Source organism: Suricata suricatta, chromosome 3, assembly GCF_006229205.1.
Source record: "Suricata suricatta isolate VVHF042 chromosome 3, meerkat_22Aug2017_6uvM2_HiC, whole genome shotgun sequence".
In the NCBI taxonomy this organism is placed as follows: domain Eukaryota; kingdom Metazoa; phylum Chordata; class Mammalia; order Carnivora; family Herpestidae; genus Suricata; species Suricata suricatta.
The window spans coordinates 4,881,892-4,900,599 of NC_043702.1; the positions used below are offsets into that span (position 1 = coordinate 4,881,892).

Consider the following 18,708-nt stretch of genomic DNA (forward strand, 5'->3'; position numbering starts at 1 on the left):
TATTTAGGATCACAGGGGGCACCAGCTCCACAGGGCAGATCAAGCACCTGCTTTGTCTATCTGCCTTCCCAGATCTCACTTAAACAACAAGGAATATTTTTTTTTAATTTAAGTTGATTTATTTTTTTGAGAGAGAGAGAGGCTGGGAGAAAGAGAAGGAGGGGCAGAGAGAGAGAGGGAGAGAGAGAATCCCAAGCAAGCTCTGGGCTCTCAGCATAGAGTCTGGTGCGGGGCTCAAACTCACAAACCATAAGATCATGACCTGAGCTGAAACCAAGAGTTGGAAGCTTAATGGACTGAGCCACCAGGCGCCCCAACAAGAAGAAATATTTAAATAACAGAAGCATTTAAAATTCAGTGGTGGGTTTGGGGGCACCTGGGTGGCTCAGTCGGTTAAGTGTCCAACTTCTGCTCAGGTCGTGATCTCACAGTTCATGGGTTCGAGCCCTGCTTCAGGCTCTGTGCGGGCAGCTCAGAGCCAGGAGACTGCTTTGGATTCTGTGTCTCCCTCTCTCTCTGCCCCTCCTTTACTCATGCTCTATTTCTCTCTGTCACAATAATAAACAGACATAAAAAATTTTTAAATAAAATAAAATTCAGTGGTGGGTTATTTATTTATTTTTTTGTTTGCTTATTAACAGGGGTTTACTCATTTTATTTTCTCGACATCCATGTATTTTGAGAAATGGCCGGATTAAGCATGAAAAAGTAGAAGGAAAAGGAAGAGGAGGAGGGGCTCCTAACGATGCTGGAAAACAGAGAAGAGAAACAATGGAGGATGAACTCAGAAGATCCACGAGGGACACACAGGAGAGGGGACCGAACAACCTTGGTCAGGATGGAGAGAGCTCACAGCTCCAGGGAGGTTGGAGGAAGACTGAACGGACTTCCCAGGAGGCTCTGGAAGTCAGGGAGCAGGCTGGGGCTGGGTGTTGGTAATCAGGTTCCAGAGGAGCCCCATCCCCTTGCCCAGGTGGGTTTGCTGCAGGTCTGTGGTCCTCAGGAGGATGTCAAGGCCGTAGAGAAGCAGGTTCCGGCCACCATGTCAGCCTGGAGGGGTAAACAGCAAGGAGTCTTCACCCAGCAGTGACAGCCCTAATTCAGTCTTTCTTAAAGGGCATCCTTGGACCAACAGCCACTGGGAATGTGTTAGAAATGCCAATTCTCAGGCCCTACCCCAAACCCTCTGAATCGGTAACTCAGCAGGAGGGGCCCAGCCAGGGGCTTTAAGACACCCCCCAAGCAATTCCGATACTCGCCAACATACTCCACTCCCAGGGTAAGCTATCTCTTCCCCTAGAGAATCTCCAGGCCACCAGACCCTTCCCCGTGCAAGCCAACTATGAAGAATCCCTCTATTGGCCAATACTTGCCTTGCAGGCAGAGACAAGCCCGCCCCCAAAACACACAGCCTGACATGGCAATCCACGAATACTCATGACAAGAGAACCAAGACAGTGACCTTCCTAGTTGTGAAAGACGCTCACAAGAGCCATCACTGCTGACGAATCCAGATCTTCATTCATTGGCACAAACCCACGTGCACGGATCCTAAGACACCGAAGGAGAGCCAAGTGCCAGAAAGTGACAAGGACGGCAGATGACTTACAAGGAAACACAGTTAACGTGAGAACGCGAGAAATAGAAAAAATCTAACAATGATTATCCATGGAGAGACAGGTAGGGTGTAAAATGCATATCGGTTGCTTATCTGAATTTTATAATTTATCAGTTATTTTCTGTGATATATTTTAAAAGTTGAGGAGGGGCCCCTGGGTGGCTCAGTCAGTTGGGCGTCCGGCTCAGGTCATGATCTCACGGCTGGTGGGTTCGAGCCGTGCGTCAGGCTCTGTGCTGACAGCTCAAAGCCTGGAGCCTGCTACCGATTCTGTATCTCCCTCTCTCTCTGACCCTCCCCTGCTCGCACTGTCTCTCTCTGTCTCTCAAAAATAAAAAGCATTAAAAAAATTTAAAAAATAAAACATAAAAAAAAAAAAGTTGAGGGGGGAAGAAAAGTCCATTAGAATTCTCATTAATATCCTCAGAGAGTTTTGGAAATCAGTACTACACTCATTAAATGAGAACAGGCTGCTATGAAAACAATCAGTCAGACAAACAGTTCTTGGAAACTGAAACCAATAAACAACAAAAACTAATAATATGAAAACAGGAACCTCAGTAGAAGTAACGAACCTCAGATAAAGTAACGAACATCACTGAAAAACAAGCATTGTTTGGGGTGCCTGGGTGGCTCTCCATCTTGGCTCAGGTCATGAGCTCACAGTTCGTGGGTTTGAGCCCCGCTTGGAATTCTCTTTCTCTCCCCATCTCTCCCCTCTGCCCCTCCCCAGCTCATGCTGTCTCTCTTTCTCTCAAAATAAATAAAGAAACATTAAAAATTTTTTTAAATAAGACAAACCATTGTTTTAGCACACAGGATATAAAGCAAACTTACCAAGAGATAATATTGTGATTTGATGAAGGATCTGAAGGAAATTCACAAGCCTGTCATGGGCAGTTACGGGGGGCGGGGGGCGGGCAGATACTCGGCTTTGCAAAGTTTAAGAAGAGTCGTTAAGTTGTTGTTTGAATGGTCTGCCGTGGGCATGTGACCTCTTGTCGTTTTAGGAAAGCAAGAAGCGTACATCTGAATCACAGGAACCCATTTATGAAACGTGTGTGTGTATGTGTGTGCACGCGCGTGCGTGTGCAGTGCTGTGTTAAAAGGTGGCACACCAACACATGAAGAGCATTTTTTCTCTAAGTGAGGGCATAGTCTGCCTTCAGTTTGATAAGCAGATCTTGTTCTTACGTTAAACTCTTAAGCGATCCGGTTGACAGGCGACTGGCTACGTGACCCGCGGGTCAGAGGCCGCTGGCTTTCGCAGGGGGCTTGTTCCTGAGTGCTGCGTGCTGGCCTCGGAGTCGGGAGCCGACTGAGAGCAGGCAACGCAGAGGAAGTCTGGTGGGTCGCCTCGAGCCCCTTGTGCCGGCCTGGGGGTGGCGGGAGAGTCCTCCCTGCAGGTCCTGCTTATCAGCAACCACAGCTCAGGCACAGGCCAGTGCTAACTGTTGCTGGGGTTCCATGATTTTATGCTATCCGTCATCTCTTTGCCCTCAGTGACTCTCAGTTTCTAAAGAGTTACGAGGTACGCTGTTGTTGTGTAACACACCACCCCCAAACTTAGCGGCTTACAGAAGCAACCACTTGTGACTTTCTACACTCTCGTGGTTTGCCTGGCCAGCCTCAGCCGCGCCCGAGTGTACGTCAGCACGCTGGCCGCGAGCGGCTGGTCGCGGACGGTCTTGGCCGAGAGCGCTCAGCTCTGTGCCCTGGGCGCTCTCGTCTCCAGCTGGTTGGCCCGGGCTTCGATCTCACAGTGGAGGCAGGGGTCCAAGGAAGAGCAGAAGCACACGAAACATCATGAAGCCTAGCTTCAGGCACTTCCACTGCATTTATCGGCTCAAGCGAGTAAAGGCTAGTCTGGATTCGAGGGATGAGGAAATAATACTTGAACTCTTGATGGAAAGAGTGCCAAGTCACACTGCAAAAGGCGTGAATATGGGAAGGAGCGGAAACCTGGGGTCATTTTGGCAACGAAAGTCAGTCATGGTACCTCTCTGGTGTGCCCTGCAGCCTCGGCAAAGGCATGTAAAACAGAGCATCAATGTGCCATTTTGTGAACTGCATTTCGCCATCGCGGTAGCTTTGGGTGAACATAAAGTTAGATTTTGAGAGACGTCCAGGAGACCCCTCTCTGTCAGGCCTGGCACCCCTCCCTTTTCCTGTTCCATCAGTCTTCTCTTTCCCTCCCCTCTCTCCAGGGGGCCTTCCTCACAATGCCATGGAGATTTCAATTTCCCAGAATCTTCTGGAAGGGCAGTGTCAAGCCTTTATTTTTCTCCTGAGAACAGGCTTGTTATGCCATTCGGCTTCTTCACACAAAGTACCTACAGACAACACCTTTTCTCCTTGCTAACACTGACCACCTTTCAGAAGATAACTTTATTGCTTTATTGCCCTAAACGTCTTTGTCTACCAAAGGTGGAGAGAGAAAGGAACAATGCAGTGAAGGGGACAAAAAACATTCCGCCAGACTTACCATAAAAATATTTTTGAGCTCCTTTTATCTGGGGATGAAAAGGAAGCAGATGACAGATGGAAAAGCCTCTTTGGAAATGTTGAATCATTTCCACAAAGACATTCCAGCAAATTCTCCCAATGTTGAGACGCCGGCCATGTTTTCTGGTGGCCAGCTGCAGATGTGCCCTCTTCTCTCTGGAAAAGAAAAGGCAAGCGCAGCTTCCTGTTCAACCACTGTGTCAGGGAAAACAATGGGGCCCTTTGGTTCCATTGGTTCTGTTCCTAGCCAAGTGATGACGTCACCGAGGCATCTGATTTTCCCCCTACATAAAAGAAGATTAATGGCAAAGATCACAAAAAGGACTATTGTTTCCCCAGCTTTGTTCAAATTGGTGGTGAAAATACTTTCTTTCACAAAATGCAACATTGCCCCAGAGGTAACAAAACCCCCTTCTTGTGTGAGGGGGCTTCCCTTCTCCGAGAAAGACCACACACAAGGGACGAGCCATGCCCACAGTCAAAGCCCCTGATTGTCCGGAGTCCAGATTCCCCACCAGGAGCCCCAGCTGCCAGGAAATCAGAACCTCATATGGAAAAGCCAAGGTGAAATAAATCTGTTTGGGCTGTGGTCAGGAAAAAATTCTATTTGTTAAATCCGGAGGTCTTTATGGATGCTGGAACCTGAACCGCAGCGTGCCGAGATTGGCCGGTGACCTGCGCTCTATCAGTTGGGCCTCATGCTCTGTTTAAAAGTGCGATGAATGGAGGAGCCCTCTGGGAGCACTGTGTAAAGCTCATTTCTGAGACTGTGATTCCAGTCGGTTACTGCTTTACCTGTCATGGAGCCTCTGGCATTCTCCCAGCTCTGAGCAGAGCCTCCTCTCCATTCCGTAGGGTCCCTGGCTCTTGCAGCTGTTTATAGGACTTTGCCAAGGCGGGAAGGGCAGCAGGTCCCCGTGGTGGCCGATCCAGCACAGACAATAACTTCTTCAGGCTGTCGGACTCTCTGGTCCTTGGGCTGCTCCAAACATTCGTTCTGCAAACACATGTACAAGAAGGAGTGTTCTGCTTGTAAGTAGATTTGGCAAGGATATTACTGTTTGCATAAACAAGGGTGAGAAAGACTACCCACTGCCTCTAAAAAGTCTTGTGTCCAAAACAACGAAACACTTTCTATTCTGAAACTCCAGGTTTTCCGTGCTATGCCCGTGCTGTCCACGGTATTTTCCAGGATGGTGGAGATATTCCATCCCGCTGTCCCCATAAGGCAGGCACTGGGCACGTGGGACCATTGAGCACTCGCAATGTAGCCATGGCAGCTGAGGAACTGACTTTTCACTTGTATTTAATTTTAATTAGTTTAAACGTGGGCAGCACGTGCCTCATCTAGACACCTTGTACGGTCATGCAATTCCTTACTTACCCCATAACCCGCAATTCTGCTCCCTGGTAGAAGAGAATGGAAACATACAAACACACAGAGAAACGTAGTCAAATGTTTGTAGCAGTTTTACTCATAATAGCCAGAAACTGGAAGTAACTCAAATGTCAATCAGCCAATGCAAGGAAAAACACATTGTGGTATGTCCATTCAGAGGAATGTTCCCCAGAGGTAAAACAGGAGCACATTTCTGATACACAGTGATGTTTCACTAAGTGAAAGGAGCTGGACTGTCTGTATCATTTTATGACTGGCTTGTCTAGAAAAGGCAGGCTACGGTGACAGACAGTGACAGTGGTTGCCCGAGGCTGGAGGCTGGGGGTGGGGAGATGACATCACAGGGAGACCAGACCACCAAGAGGCACAGAGATGAGACGTCCTGGGGCCTGAATGTCCCTGCGGTTACATGACCCTGCACAGTTTTGTCATAAAACTCATTGAGCTGTACACTTAAGATGGGTGAGTTTTGATTTATGTAAGTTACAAGCTGGTTTTAAAAAATTCTCTATAGCTTTTCAAATGCAAATTATGAAACATGTCCTACAGCCTCCTGGCCTCCCTACCGACGTAAGGTGACAGTGGAAGACAGCACGGGGCAAGCTGGTGGTGGCTGCATCAAGCCAGCTGGTGGATTTAAGGCCATGGAGCTCTCTCTGGTCCATGATGTGAAAGGAAACAAATTATTTTCTAAGGAACAAATCGTACACTTGGAGTCGAACTTCCACGAACATGACAGTGAACTTAAGCCAACGCCAGGCATGATGCTTTCATGAACCACCATTGCACTCCCTGACTCCGAGTGCTTCATGTTCAGTGTAAACCCCAAACCAGAGGCCCAGACTAGGGCCCCGTGGGAATGGACCACGCCTGGCGGACCACAGCACAGAGACCGAGCCAGTGCCTAGACCGTCCCTGCTTCGAATGCTCTCAGCCCCCAGCCTCCCGAAGCCAGAGAGGCACCTTCTTTATGAGGAGGGAGCTCATTTTGAGGGATGAGGTTGAGGCACCTCTGGAGCTGAGGAGGCACGAAAGGTGTTGGGTGGTAGGTACGGAAACCGAGCACCCCAGGCGTCCCGGGGAAGGAGAATTCCTCAGGCCGGGACTCACTTCCTCCCCTGAACTCCTGCCTGCAGGAAGCGTGTCCTCACCGAGGTCAGCCTGAGGGTGGAAGCTTCAGGATGCCAGCTTCTAAAGCACAAGAAAGCGTGTGAGGGAAGCATCCTGTGAGAGTGCAGGAACTGAGCACACACGTTCGCCCCCAATCTCCATCTGAAACCCCACCAAGACCACAGGGAAGGCTATTGCTTTGGTTGTTTGTTCCGGTCCTTAGTCCTGAGTCTTGAAGGGCAATGGAAGAGAAGACAAAAGCAAACAGATTTGAACACTGAACAGCACTGGTGAAGGTTTTACCAGATCCAGCCAAGAAGCATGGGGAATCCGGGGCGCCTGGGGGGCTCAGTCGGTTAAGCATCCAACTTCGGCTCAGGTCATGATCTCAGGCCCTTGAGTTCAAGCCCCGCATCAGGCTCTGTGCTGACAGCTCAGAGCCTGGAGCCTGCTTCAGATTCTGTGTCTCCTTCTCTCTCTGCCCCTTCCTGGCTCATGCTCTGTCTCTCTCTATCTCAGAAATAAATAAACATTAAAAAAAATAAAAAAGAAAAGAGAGACAAAGGTTAGAAAGTCAACACTTGACAAAAATTTTGAAACAAATGTTGAAAACAATTCCCCAAAAGCAAAGCAGAAAGAATTAAGATGAAGTCAAGAGGAAAAATGGATGAGAAAATGTTAGAGAACTTGCTGGACAGGACCAGTGTCCAAATAATGGGAATTCCCCAGAGGGGAGGGGAAAGGGGGCTGGGGGAAAGCACCCGGCTCGGGAACGAAGGGACCTGACTTCCCACACAGAGGGAGCGGCCCTGCCCAGCTGGGTGGACACAAGCAGCCCCTGAGTCACAGCGTCATGATGTTTCAGCACAGTGTGGAGGGTGCACTGGGCTGTGGGGTGAGCTGCCGGGTGAGCTGAGGCAAAGGGAGGCTGCTGGGGGGGGGGGTCCCAGCAGAAGGGTGATGGTGAGAATGGTCAGGACGGAGCAGGGTGGACGGGTCGGCAGGGAGCCGAGTGTCCCGTGCACCGGAGTGGCGGTGGGGGGTGTGGCTCGCGCAGCCGTGGTCTCCGGACTTGCGCCTTCAGGATAAGCTTCAGGGGGCGGGCATGGAGCTAAGGCGGGGGCTCAGAGAGGAAGATCTGCGTGTGCCCCCAGGACGTTGAAGCCCATCTCCCACACCCCCCAACCTCCCACCAACCTGTGGGCTTTGGAAGAGCAGAGGGCCTCCACTAACGAGCATGGAGTGCAGGTGCCGGCCGCACCAGGAGGCTCAGCCCAGGCGAGGAGGCACCAGGGATGGAGGAAGCAGGCACAGCAGTGGGGGGACGCTTGAGGAGGGGGAACGGGGTGTGCTCTGGGGGCTGTGGGGGCACGAGGGGCCAGAGAGGAGACACGTTTCGAGGCCCAGGCGTGGAGGCCTGAGGACACAGCAGAGGGGAGCCTGGGTCTCTGAACCTGGATGTACACAGACACCTTCTGGAAGCCAGGCCTGGGCACAGCTGTGCACCTGCATTTGTCAGATCACGTGACCAGGAAGCGTAGGGGCTCGCCTGTTCCCCAGACTGCCCCAGACCACCAGGCAGACCACCCTGGCTGTGTCCACGGGCGCTCGGTGACTGCGCCTGCTGAAACCTGCTTGTCTCTCTGAGTCTTATTTCGGTTTTACATTTATTCATTCTATTTTAAGTTTGTAGATGGTCCCAATTGCTTTCAAAGACCTATACGCAGCCTGGATCAAAGTTACAAATGAATGTATCTCCACTTCTCAGTTCAATGGACAAGTACAGCCAAGTCCCACATGATAAATTAGCCTAATAACTAGTAATTATTTGTTACGTATTGAATTTCTTTGGGATTTAAGCTAAACATAAACGGGAGCAAGTTGCTAGAACTTAAGAGACAGAGAAGTGAACAGACTCAGAGCTAATTTTATTTTATTACATTTCATTTTATTTTACTTTATTATTGTTTTTTTGAGTAGGCTCCATGCCCAGCGTGGAGCCCAACGTGGGGCTTGAACCCATAACCCTGTGATCAAGACCTGAGCTGAGATCAAGAATCAAATGCTCAACAGACTGAGCCACCCAGGCACCGTGACCAGAGCTTATTTTTAAAATTATTTTTCGAAAATGGCAAGAAGGCAGGCCCCTGGGGGCGCAGTCAGTTAAGCATCCGACTTCGGCTCAGATCATGATCTCCCGGTTCATGAGTTCGAGTCCCAAGTTGGGCTCTGTGCTGACAGCTCAGAGCCTGGAGCTGCTTCGGATTCTGTGCCTTCCTTGCTCTCTGTCCCTGCCCCACTCACACAAAATCCCTCTCTCTCTCCCTCTCTCTCTCTCTCTCTCTCTCTCTCTTCCACACACACACAAATAAACAAACATTAAAAATTTTTTAAACGGCAAGAAGGCCCCGTAACCAGTAGATTAACAGCTCCCACACCTCCCCCCACCACGGCCACATCCTAATCCTTGAGACCTAATCTCGAATTGCCTTACTTTACTCTTCGGACTTTGAGGATATGACTAAGCTAAAGATTTCGAGATGGGAAGACTTTGCTGCATTATCTGAGTGGGTCCAACGTAATCATAAGGGGTTTTGGAAGAGGGGGGCGCTGGGCCACACTCCCGTGTCCGTTTTAATTAACTTTAATCCACTGAAACAGGTGTCCAGCCTGGTCTGTTTATTTCCCTGCTCCCATTTTAGAACAATTTACTCCAGTTTATGTTTGGCTTTAACTCCCAAAGAAATGCAACATGCAACTAACGATTACTAGTTACTAGGCAAACTCTTCATTTGAGATTTGGAGGAACGGGAGAGACTTTGGGGAGGCGAGGGCACCTGGGCTGGGGTGCGGGGAGGAAGGAGCAGAGCCCCGGGACACCTGGTGAGGCCTTTAGTGGCAGGGGGAGGGGGCTCCCTCCCAGCAGATCTCAGGCCCTCACCGAAACCCTGCGCACCAGGATTGCATGTGCCCCCACTGCTGGGATTTCAGGAGCCCGGAACATACGTTAATCACTGGGGGATTGTGGTCTTGGAAGGTTCTGTGCCTGGGAGGTTCTGGAAGAATTTTTTCAGATCAGTCTTTGGGAAAAGCAGGACCCCTTGTGAGACAGAGTAACTGAAGGACTCCAAAAAATCTGCTTTTTGCTCCTTTTTGTGTTTCTAACCTTGCTAGGACCTGCACCCCACTCTACACAAGCTTCAGAATGAGAATAGCTATGCCGTCCTTGTAAGGGACAAGGGGTTCCTGATTTCTCTAGAACAGGGAGCATCTAAGGGGGGGTCAGGAGAGAAGGACCAGAGAAAGCCACCATATGTGTGTTCCAGAACATTCTGCAAGACAGCTCAAGGCCAGGACCCTCTGGCTCTGACACCTGGGCCCTCGCCTTTGTTCTAACTGGTTCCTGGATGCGTGAGGGGACACGCGCCCCAGAAGCACCAGCGATAAAAGCCCCCAGACTCCAAACAAAGGCAAGACTCCAGCTCCGTTCCTTTCTGAGTCTCTTGGACGCTCCGTCTATCTCTCTCTCTATACAATATAATTACCTTCAATAAACTCTGCGGTCACACCCTGCGGACTCACATTTGATTTTTTTTCTCTGAAAGCCAAGGACCCTCTTGGCTGTCCCTCGGGACCCCCTCGGGGTCCTCACCCGCCTGCCCTCCTGGCTGGCTGACATTCCTTCTCTGTTACCAGATCCTGGAGGGGGAGGGGGGCTCGTGTTTGTTCATTTGTTTACTTGTACAAGGCAGGAGTGCGTTCGCAGCCGTGGGAAGCTCTGTCCGGAGCAGACAATACAGGGAGGGGATGGCATTGTCTGGGGTACTTTGAAAAGAATAATAAAACCCACTAGAAGGCGGTCTGGTTTTTATTGTCACCCTGAGCCGGCAAATCTAAACAAGGTCCGGGAGGACGCGGCTCCCGCAGCTCCGGAATCCCTTTGGTGTAAGTTACAGACAACCTGTGTCAGTCGTTGATCGAAACCTCCAGGTTGCATATTTGTGATCGATTTGCAATGGGTGTTGGGGAAGGACCCAGCCAGGGTGCAGCTACGTGCTGAATTTGAGTATCAGAAGAAAGGATTGCACTCTCTTGTCATCGCTCATTTCAAAACTGAAGAGCAGGGGCGCCTGGGTGGCTCAGCGGGTTAAGTGTCCGACTTCAGCTCAGGTCATGATCTCAGGGTTCATGGGTTTGAGCCCTGTATCGGGCTCTGTGCTGACAGCTCAAAGCCTGGAGCTTTGGATTATGTGTCTCCCTCTCTCTCTGCTCCTCCCCCACTCACATTCTGTCTCCGTCTCTCTCTCTCTCAAAAACTGAATAAATGTTAAAAAAATAAAAAAAAAACTAACGAGCAAATCAAGAAAGTAAAGTTTACAAAACTGGAATGATTTAGTAGCAGTAGTAGAATAATTGATAGATGTTTCAGTTTTATTAAAACCCACTTATTGGTTACTGGATAATTATTTACCTAAAATGTTGTGTCAGACAGGCACAGACAGCTACTGCTAAGAAAGGAGATCTTAGAAGTTCTTAAGGGTTCTCCTCAGAAGAAAAAACGTAACGACGAGGGGTGATGGATGGTAACTGCTATAAACGTTTGCAACATGTACACAGACCAAGTCATTATGTTGTACAGTTTAAACTAATCCGAGGTTGTAGGTCAATTGAGCCTCAATAAAACTGGAAAAGAAATAAGGTAAAAATCAAGCTTTCGAGCAGACTATAACCCAAAGATCAAAGTTTAAACCATGATGTAGATTTTAGAATCTTTGGGGGGAAAAAAAAGAAGCACGCTTATTTTCTGTGCTGTAATTTTTTTTAACTTTTATTATTTAATTGTACTGGTATGATCGTATCAATGTAATTCAAAACAGGAACATTTTCACTGGTTATGTTTCTTTTCTGGCCATTATTATTGTTTCATTTTGAGGCAGGGAAACTGAAGGAACCCCCCACCCCCCAATAAAGCAGCTTGAGTTGTTTTTCCCTTTGCTCTTTTTCCGGCTTCTATTCTTGTAGGACCTGCACTCCCGCCTCCCTCCCCTGCTCGGCACATGCCTCAGAATGCAAATAGCATATGTCCTCCTTGTAAAGGACAAAGAGAGAGTGGTCTCTTTAGAATCTTCCAGAACAGTAGCCAACATGTAAGGAGTAGCCAGTCTGGGTCGTCATAAACTGTTGACTCCAAACACTTTGACCCCAGGACCTCTCGCTTCAGGGGATGAGTGACTTGTGAGACATGCCTGAGCCCTGTCCTTGCTCTGACCTGTCCCTGGAGGCCTAAGAGGACCCAGCCCAGACCAGAATTGCCAGTAGAACCCCCAGACCCCAAGCAAAGATGAGACTCATACTCTGAGCCTCCTGGACACTTTTCCATCTCTGTCTCCCTCCTTTACTTATTTATTTTATTTTGTATTTTATTTTATTTTATTTATTTTAGAGCAAGAGCTCGAGTCGGGGGAAGGGCAGAGGGAGAGAGAGAATCCCAAGCGGGCTCCATGCTCACCGGGCAGCCGGATGCGGGGCGCGATCCCACAGCCCTGCTATCAGACCTGAGCCGGAATCAAGAGTCAGACACTCTCAGCCTTAACCAACTGAGCCACTCAGTAGCTCCTCTCTCTATTTGCTATGAACTCTACTTTCACTTCCTGGTGGTGCACGTTTGATTTCCACACTGTGTTGAAGTCAAAGACCCTCTTGGCTAGTCTGATGGGACCCTGCTCTCTGGATCCTCGGACCCCACCTGTCCGCACCAGTTTCATAATCATTATGAAAAATAGTTTCATCGTCTAAAAAGGGAGGTGTTGAAATGCAACCTGCTTGGGAGTCAGACGTGCTGGGTACTCCATGGGACTGCCCTACCTCAGGGTCCCCACGTGCCCACGACCTTGGGGGTTAGACCTCTCACGCCCCACGAAGATGGGCGCGTGTTGGCTGCAGGGGAAACCGCTCCGAAGACCCCAGCTCGTCATCTGTCCCCTCAAGAACCTGAGCGTCTGATGGAACTCGCACTGTGGTTGTTTTACTCTCTAGTGGACTCAGGCCTCTGTCTCCCACTAACCCTGGACTTTGGGGCTTGGGTGTGATTGCCTTGCTCCAATGATCTTTTCAAGGGTGGAGTTTCCAGGGCAAAGGGGACTGAGCCACTATGCCCTTCACTTCAGGCTCAAATAGCAATGAAACCTTCTCTGGTAGGGGTATGGGGGGGCTGGACTGGTCCCAATGAGATGGATCAAAGGAGAGGACCCCACAGTCCCTCCTGGGGGACACCCCTGAGTCTGTTTCCTCCTTCTCTCGAAGAACCATCATGATCTGGACTCAGAGGGAGGGTCAGCTCTACAGCCGAGGGGGGCAGGCAGCGATGGGCAGTTCCAGATGCTGACTGATCCGCGGCTTTGAACGACTCGGGGATTATTTGATATTGGAGCAGGGAAATATTCAGGAAAGCTTGGATCCATCTCAGAAGTGCCAGTAGGGGCCATTATGGTCTGCGCATAAATGTCAACCTGCCTCATTTGTATTCCTGGCTAACAAGTACTGCAGCAAAGTGCGGGTCACAAATCATGAAGCCAAACCCGGGAAGAAATGGGATCCCGGTAACATCAGCCGCCCCCAGGCTGGGCTGCTTAGAGGGACTCAATAAAGCAGCCATTCGAAGTCCACGGCTAGAGAAATATGTGCGCATGCCCTGGGTTAATGCTGGAAACATGCTTGGTTTTCAAGAAGAGACGCAGAGTTTTGATGAACGTAAGCTGTAGGCTGCGTCCAGAAAAGCATTAGCGGGAAGACAGCTTCCTTGTGACAGGTTCTGAGAGATCAGGATCATAGGAGGTACAAGAGGGAGCAGAGAGGGAACCAAACTCGGGGAAAGAACACGCTGAAATCCAACAAGCAACCATGAAACTGTGGTTGCAGAATTCGGGGACGATGGAGGGGGGAGAAGTTGCTGAAAGGCACCCCCAAAGCACAGCCTGGGCTTACTAAGACCTGGACTGCACCCCAGTCTCCAGTGGTGGGGGGCCAGTCTGCAGGGCCGGCCAAGGGTCCCCCCATCCCCTATCATCTCTCTGGCTCTCCACAGCCCCTGCAGGTCTCCTTACCCTGGGGACCACAGTGACCCCCTCCCCAAACAAAAGTTGTTTTAGCTTCTAGCAGTCAGGGCTGCCTGCTTCCACCCCTTTGGGCTCCGTCCTGCGTGTCTCTGATCCCGTGCCCTCACCAGGGGCAGTGCTGATGGGGCAAAGGAGGTGCTCTCAGTAGGTGAGTCATGGATGGGGGATGGGGGTCTTTCAGCGGCTCTGACCAAACTGCGCTTGGATTTAAGAAAGGTCCCCAACAATCTGTCAGGCATGCCTGGATCATCACCTGCAACAAAAATGACAATTAATGGATGTCATTAGAAAATAAATGTCCAGAGACGCCTGGGTGGCTCAGTGAAGCATCCCATTTCAGCACAGGTCATAATCTCATGGTTCGTGGGTTTGAGCCCTGCGTTGGGCTCTGTGCTGACAGCTCATAACCTGGAGCCTGCTTCAGCTTCTGTGTCTCCCTCTCTCTGCCCAACACCCCCACACTCCGTCTCTCTCTCAAAAATAAATAGTAAACATTAAAAAAAATTAAAAACAAGAAAATAAGTGTCCAGCAGGGAAACACATAACTGAGCAGCATAATTGAAAGTCCTAACGAATACAACAAATAACTGGATAGACTGTAAGAAGATTCTGGTTTTGCTCATAAAAGTACATGTTAAAATACTTAGTCCTCCGAGGACTGGCCTTCCTCAGACCCTGTGGCCTCACCCAGGCTCCAGGCACCCAGACCCTGTGGCCTCCAGGCTCTGGTCACTCCTTCCTCCATTCTCCCTCCCAAGGAAATTATGGCCCAAGGGGTGGGGGCGGGGGGCAGAGAAGATAGAATGGAAGAACGTAAGTCATGTGGACCCTGGGGGAAATAAAAGAGACCGTAGAAGTCACTCTGGGCTTTGTTTTAGATTCCTGGGGGACAGGAAGTTGTGGTGAGCAATTCACGACTTTAATATAGAAAGCTGTTACTAGGTTTTATTTTTATGCATAGAGAAATGGTCTTATTACCAATAACCAATCAGCAACCCAAACGCACTAACTTCGACTCTAAGAAAATCAGTGAAGTATGAGCTAATAGATGCCCTCAAGCCCATGGTCTGTGGCGGACATATTAGAAACAGTCGGATAACTCTAACCGGCTTCAGAACTTTGAAAACCCCGGTCCTGGGGGTGCCTGGCTGGCTCAGTGGCAAGAGTGTGCGACTCTTGATCTTGGGATTGTGGGTTTGAGCCCCATGCTGGGTGTAGAGATTACTTAAAAATAAAATCTTTAGGGAGAAAATGCCCATCTTGATGCTACACTAAAAAATGCAACGACTCTCAAATAGTCTTTATTATAAACAAACAAACAAACACATAAATAAATGGCAGCCCCCATGGCTTCTGATGCTGTGGTATACAATTCAGACCTGTGAATCTTACCGAGAGGTGGCATTTTCTGGTAAAAAAGAACACCCGTGTCATTCTGTCCCTAAGGATCTTTGGCTGGGTGACCGTGGTGGATTCTATTTTCCAAACGATGGCCTCAACACTGTCTCCCCGCCACATGTTCTCCTGTGGCGTGCTCTTTTGTGGTGCTCCCTCAAGAGAAGGGGCTAAGTCCCCTCTTCTTGAATCTGGGCTGGTCTTACTGACTGGTTGGCCAGTAGAATGTGGTGGAAATGATGCTCTGGAACTTTTGAGACCTGGTCCGGAAGAAGCGCAGCCTCTGGCCAGGGCTCTTGTAGGGCTCACCCGAGGTGGTCTCCCTCTAGCAATCTCGCATCCGTGCTGCGTGAGCGGCTCCTGTGAGCACCGTGGCCAGGGCCAGGCCAAGCTCCACGCAGCCACTATCAACGTTGGCCACTTGGGTGTGCCCGCCATCTTGGCAGCCAGCCCAGTGGGCCTCCAGACGGCTGCAACCACAGGGGAGCCCCCAGATGAGAGCCCCCCAGCTGAGCTCAGTCCATTGTTTTAAGCCTCTAGGTGTTGAGCTGGCCCTCTGCGGGGTGACAGGTAATGGGAAGAGTGACCTTGGGCTAGCCCCTCAACTTTTCAGATCCTGTTTTTACATCTGTTTAAAAGAGAGAAGAAAAGGATCTTCGGAGTAGCTGATATTTAAGGCTTTTGTAAAGATCCAACAAAAGTGCTATAAGATCTGTAAAGTACTGTGAGTTGTTACTGCTTTTGTCTATCACTTCTTTCTTTAGCCACTTTTTTATTTAGAGAGAAAGAGTGAGAGCATGCAAGCAGAGGAGAGAGCAGAGGGGGAGAGAGAGAGAGAATCCTAAGCAGGCTCTGTGCTCGACGCAGAGTCTGTTGCCAGGCTTGATCCCATGATCTTGGGATCATGACCTGAGCAAAAGTCAAGAGCCAGATACTCAACCAACTGAGCCCCCCAGGTGCCCCTCCCTACTTTTAGTGTTATTAGTATTTCTTATTTTTTTCTTTCAAAAACATTTCCTCTCTAATTACAACAATAACACAAACTTGCCATAAAAATGTGTCAAATACGAATGGATCAAGAAAATGTGGTCTATATATACAATATATAGTACTACACCACAATGAGGAAGAATGATATCTGGCCATTTGTAGCAACGTGGATGGACCTCGAGGGTGTCATGCTAAGCAAAATAAGTCAGGCACAGAAGGACAGATGCCATATGTTCTCACTCAGAAGTGGAACAGGAGAAACTTAACAGAGAACCATGGGGGAGGGGGAGGGGAAAATAGGTAAGGCCTCTCCTTAACTTATGGGAGGCAAGCTGTAAGAGACTCTTAAATACTGAGAGCAAACTGAGCGCTGCTGGGGGAGGGGGAGAGAGGGAAATGGGTGATGGGCATGGAGGGGGGCACTTGTGGGGATGAGCACTGGGTGTTATATGGAAAACAACTTGACAATAAAGTATAAAAAATGTGTCAAATAGACGGAAGCTACAGGAAGATACAATCCTTTCACAGAGCGGGGACTACTGTTAACATTTCAGAATATTGACCATTAATCTTTTTTTATAGATATTCTAATATTCACATAAATAATATGTAGTGGATGCCCTTACCTGACACAGTTAAAATGATTAATTGGGAGGTTAATCAAAAACACTAAAAGTAGGAAGTCATAAAAATACATATATGATCTAAATATTTTATTTTAATTTAAAACGTATCATAAATAAAAACAGACAGTGTTTTGATGATGCCATGGCTCTGACTGGAATTTTAAGCATCTTTCCTGCATAAACCACACCCGTGATGCATTTTATGGTGGATCAGTTTGTTTTCTGTGAAGTCAAGCACGTTGATATCCATACCAAATCGAAGCGCTGAATCCTCCTAGGTTTTACTCCTTCTCCCAGGCCTTTACAATGGTCTCTCTAACACCTCATCCCTGAATTCCATGTGCCTTTTTAAGCAAATTGCTTTTAGTTGTCTTTCTAGAAGATTCGTCTTCAGGTTCCTAGGAACGCAGTTTCGGTCATCATATTTCATCTGTTTGTTGTGATTAAGCATATATAAAATGCTTAATTACAATAACAAGTGTAATAAGAAAGAACAGATTTAGCCAGAAATAACACACACTGGTCAAATTTAATTAGAAGAGCTGTACCACAAAACTACTGAGCTTGACATCCACCCCCAACACTGGAGAAAACATGGCGCTTTCAGACCCATAACATACCCGCAGAAACATGTTTTAGACAAGAAGACCTTTTTTGTTTTCTGGACAAAAGGAGTCATCATAAATTCTGTAATAAAATATATTTTGAAATAATTAACAAAACCTAAAATGTCCCATGGGACTGGAAACCAAACAATATTTTTCTAAATAAAACTCTGGTTTCTAAGTAAGCATCTTCAAAATAATGAAAGACATAGAACACAATAATAATGAAAATCCCATGGGCTAACGTGTTTTGGAAAACAGAGAAATCAATGCTTACAGAAAAAGTGTATAAATATATTCATTACAAAATAGGAAAGATTGTAAACAAACAGGTTAAGCATTGCTAAAAAGACATCAGATCCGGGCACCTGGGTGGCTCAGTTGGTTAAGCGTCTGACTCTTGATTTTGGCTCAGATCATAATCTCGAGGTTTGTGGGTTCAAGCCCACACTTATTCTCTCTCTGCCCCCTCACCGAACTCACACATGCACATGCCCTCTCCTGTCTCTTCTCTCAAGAATAAATAAATAAACTTAAAAAAAAAAAGAACATCAGATCAAACAAAATCAAAAGGGCATGGAATAATAGAGACAAAGCCAGGTTCTATAATAAAATAATGCCAGACTGGAGAATAAAAATACAGATAATTAGCAGCAAATAGTTCATTTTACGGAAAGAAAAATGGAAGAATCCTCTAGCAAGAGTAACTAATATAAAAGATTTAAAAGTGCTATAAATTATATGAGGAGTGGATAGATGGAAAACTACAGGTTTTAAAATAAAGATTATGGCGAACATAAGGAACTATTATTCCATTCTAACAAGCTTTAAGAAGTACATTTCTGGGAAAATGTAGAATGTGAAAATAAGTACAGGAAGTGACAGAAAACCTGACTAGAAGAACAAAAATGTAAAAACTTGAAATGGTAATTAGAGACCATTCTCTCACCTGGGTTCAGTTGGAGAGTTAACTACGCTTTCAAAGATCATTTCTATTTTATGTAAATTATTCCAGCAAATAGAAAGGTGTCAACTTAATTTTATCACGCTGCATACCGTTTATTCTGAAACCAGATAAGGTAGTACCAAAAATGATATTTCCAGTTGTGTTTTGCTTCTGAACACTATGCAAAAGTCTCAAATAACCTATTAGTCAACGTACACTAAAAAACATTTTTAAAGTTAAATTCTGACCAAGCAAGATTTGTCTGAACACCGCAGGGGTAGTTTAATATTGAAAAACAAAAGATGTAGTTTACCATGTTGTTAGTTAAATGAGACAGCCCTTACGATGATCTCCATCGAGTCAGAAACTCTGTTTTTATAAAGTAAAACTTAGAACCAC

The 18,708-nt window shown here is 47.8% G+C and overlaps 1 long non-coding RNA gene across 1 annotated transcript; it reads right to left on the reverse strand.

The window, feature by feature from the left end:
- Positions 1-595: 595 nt before the first annotated feature.
- Positions 596-4,268, reverse strand: LOC115286306. The gene is made up of 2 exons (XR_003905985.1): positions 4,104-4,268; positions 596-1,050 (listed from the first exon to the last, which is right to left on the reverse strand). It is a non-coding gene; the product is annotated as an uncharacterized LOC115286306 (long non-coding RNA).
- Between the last annotated feature and the right edge of the window lie 14,440 nt (positions 4,269-18,708).